Raw genomic sequence first — 4,060 nt, 5'->3', positions numbered from 1 at the left:
CTGCAAGCTCCTTTGTTGGTCTATGATCTTCATCTGAGCAGCCGTATGAATCGCCTGGGTTGTCTGAAAACCTTGGATTGCACTGAGGAGTTGAGTGGTGTTGTATGTCTCTTCTTCTTCAGGGCTCACTTCCTCCATCAGTGGTCCTAGGTTTCTGGGGGAAATCGGAATGTTCGGAGTGGAACGCTCAGCGTGCGTCATAGAGCTAGTTGCTCCCATTTCGGGTACTGTAGTCGGAGCAGATTCAGTAGGGGTCTGCATTTTTTTTGAAGCTCCGAAGTCACTTTTATTCCACGTTCACCACACCAAATAATCTGGGAATGCGGAATAGTGATCCGGGGCTCCGTCGGGGAGGTCTTGCCTTCTCGTGGATCGACCCTGCGCGAGGATCGGTCCCTGCGGATACTCCAAAGATTAAGACAGTTAGTTATTCTTAGAGAGCTTTTCAATCTAATGTGAATATAGTAGAGAGGTTATGAGTTACCCGATCCGTGCTTCTTCCTTTAATGGCCTATTTATACTGGACAGACTTGGGCCTAGGGGGCCTTCTGCTTCTCGGACCTTGGTGGGCCTCTTAGGCCTTGAGGTGACAATCCGAATCACGTTCCTTTTGTGATCATTTGATATGGGCTTCTTGGATTAGGCCCACCCTTTAGATTTGGTCGGGTCTTTGTTTGAGCCTGTTGTGAGTGGCCGCGGAACTCGATTACCCTTTACTCCCATGAGGGAGGATGGATTTCCGGCAAATTGGATTCCATTTTTACATAACACCGTCACTTACCGTTTTTAAGGACGACGTGTAGCGTATCCCTTCCGGTGTATGCATTATTTTATGTTTTATACTTTAACCTTTTATCATGTTTTTAGATTAAAGTATTTATATCACGAGTCGCCACCCGAATTTAATGCTCGGGAACATATTAAAAAATTAGATAGCACACGGGCTCACAATTTGCTATCTCTTTAGAGTTAGGTTCGGGATTTAAACAGTTCAATGGTCTGATTAATAAACGCGTAGATTTGTCTTTTATTAAAATATCAAATATTTCTATTCCAGAATCAGTTATATATCGTTTTGATTGTTCGAAAGCGATAAATAAATACTGAAATATAAATTATTACATAAACTTGTAACATCTCTCCTTGACTCGAGGACCCTGACATTAAACAGGTGATAATAAGTTTTGATCTGATGATAAATGTGTGTGCCCACTCTTTCAAAGCTGAACCTTTAAAGTCTATGAAGAATCATGTCTTGTTTTGTCATCAATCCTATATGACTGAGAAAAATGTGGATGCTAATCTTTTGGTTGGGCAAAACCTAACATGGATGAACTCGAGGTCTATACCAAGAGATTTAGTGTCCTGATTAATGTCGAGGGTATGGATATACAATGATTAGCCAAGATTGCAGCTGAGGATGAACGACTGATTTCACTTGAGAAGGAGATGGCTGAAGTTCGAGCACGAATGGATGAGATGGTTAGAGCTAACTCCGAATTTAGAACTAGCTTCCTTCAAATGGACGATGCATTGAACCGTGAAAAGAAATGACTAGCAAACCACTACGACAAGATGGTGGAATGGCACCGATAGAGCGAGCAGCACAAACAGGCAGCCGTCAAACTTTATGAGTCGTGGGTGCAATTCAAAAAATCGGATTTTTGCTGGTTCCCTTGACACGTTATAGGTAATATGCACTTTCCTTTTATTCTTTTATGGATTTTTTATGAGAGCCTTATTTTGAGCTCATGAATTTGTACTTTTATTCTTTTATGGTCTAATGCATACCCAACCCCCTAAAGTTGTCCGTTTTATTCATTTAACCCCTCACCTTACGGGACAACCCTTTAACACCCTAAACTCCAAAAAAACGCTACTTTTAACCCCATATTTTAGACTGCCGAGATATAATGTTGTCCGTGTGTGTCACGCGCATGACACATGTGTATCCCGCATTACCCAGCCCCCTAAAGTTGTCCGTTTTGTTCATTTAACCCCCTCACCTTACGGGACAACCCGATCCTCTCGTTGTTGCGCCTCAACGGTGTCAAAGCGGGAGTCAAAATGGGCCCGATCACGACGTTGGTTGCCCTCCAAAATGTCCAACCGGGCATAAAGAGCGTTGAAGTCGTGGAGGGGTGGAGGACTGAAATTGAGGCCCATGCTCGAATCCGAGTCACCTTCCTCATTGGAGTGGACCGCCCCCGAAGTTTCACCGGGGCCGGAGGTCGGACGCTTAAGAGACTTAAAAGCGTTCTTCTCCACGGGCCGAGGCAAAAGGCTCGAGAGGCGATCAAGGGCAGCTTCACCGACAGCGGTGAGGGCAAAGATGGTGACGAGGTGGCCAAAACCGAGCTTGGCCTGCTTCCGGATGGGCATGGAGTGGAGGTGAGCGGCCACATGGTAGGCGATGTCATAAGTGAGCCCATTGGCACAATAGTAGAGGGCCAACAGTTCGTGCTTGTTGACCTTAGTGGACTCGAACTTCCCCGAGAAGTAGAATGAGATGAAGCGGTGGAGAAGTTGGAGGATAGGGTCGCGGATGAGAGATGGGCGGAGGTTGGAGACATCGTAATCCTCGGACCCGATGATGGAGGTCCAAAACTCATGAGCGGAAACACCATCGGGCCAACGGGAGATGCCCCCCTCCGCTTGGTAAGTGAAATGGTTTTGGAGTCATTGAGTGTCAATGGAGAAGGGGCGGTTGTGAAGGCAAAAGTTGAAGAGGGCGGCTCCGGGGACGTTGTTGGAGGTGAGGGTGGTGTAGAACTCCACCACTAGTGACGGGTACACCCGCCGATGCGTGGAATAGAGATCATACCAACCGAGGGTGCGGAGGCGAGCTTCGAAGGGATCGCCGAGATCATAGTGATCAAGCACGCTATCTGAGATGTACGGAAGCTCCTTGACCGTGGCCGCGCAAAGATCTTCGTATTTTTGGGCCTGCTCCTCGGTTAGGAGATGAAAAGGAGCCTGGTATTGGCGGGTGAGTGGTGGAGTTCCCTCCCGTTCGGGAGGTGGAGGTGATTGTTGGTTTTGTGCGGAACGGGAGGACCAGGCCCGAGTGGACCGTGGGGGACGCATATCGGCGGTTTGCTTTCGCCTAACAATGGTGTGATTTGAGAGGTTGAGAGAGTGTGGAGGAAGGTTGTGAGAAGGTTGAGGGAGTTGTGAGGAAGAAGGAGGAGAAAAGGAGGGGTTTATATAGGGGAGAAGTGGGGAATCCAAGTAAAACTCGGATCCCTAGAGGGGTACGCGGGGCGTGAAGGGGCCACGCCACGCGTATCCCTCCCCCTGACCTTTATTAACGCGAAAATGGCATGGTACGCGGGGCATGAAGGGAAGCACGCCTCGCGTATCATGCCTCCTGCCCCTTTTTGATGGAAAAAAGGGGCGAGGAAGCGGGGCGTACATGGGGATACGCCCCGCGTAAGAGGAGGAAGTCAAAGGATTTTTTTCGGTTTTTTGAGCAGTTTGCTGATTTTTAATTTTATGGTTTATGAGTTTTGAATGAGTTTTTAATTGATTTTATGATTTTTATGTGTATTTATTAACTCTTTTTAATATTTGTATGTTTTTTAAATTGTAATTAAGGGGGGGTAGTTAATGCAAAATTTATTGTGGAGGGAAGTTGATGATTTGAATTTAAAAAGATGGAGGTTGATTGGATGGAAGAGGAGGTGGAGTGTGGAAGTGGGAAAGGTGCATGGGGAATAGGAGTGATGGGAAGTTAGGAGAAAAAGCTGCCATGGGGAGTTGTGAGGATACGCGAGGCATGTCCTGGGGCACGTCCCGCGTGTCCTCCCACGTGGCGTTTATTAAATGCTAAAGTGTACGTGGGGCGTGGTTGGAGGGGCGTCCCGCGTAACGTGTCTTTTATTTAGAGAAACGGGTCAGAAACGCAACTACGCGGGGCGTACTGGGTTGTACGTCCCGCGTATTTAAGAATTTTTGGACTATCAATGGGATTTGATTTTCTTTTAATTTATGAAAAATAAAAATAAAGATAAAAATAAAAATCCAGATAAAAATAAAAATAAAAACGAAAATAAAATGA

Source organism: Euphorbia lathyris, chromosome 9, assembly GCF_963576675.1.
Source record: "Euphorbia lathyris chromosome 9, ddEupLath1.1, whole genome shotgun sequence".
Taxonomy (NCBI): domain Eukaryota; kingdom Viridiplantae; phylum Streptophyta; class Magnoliopsida; order Malpighiales; family Euphorbiaceae; genus Euphorbia; species Euphorbia lathyris.
This window is presented reverse-complemented; position numbering follows the sequence as displayed.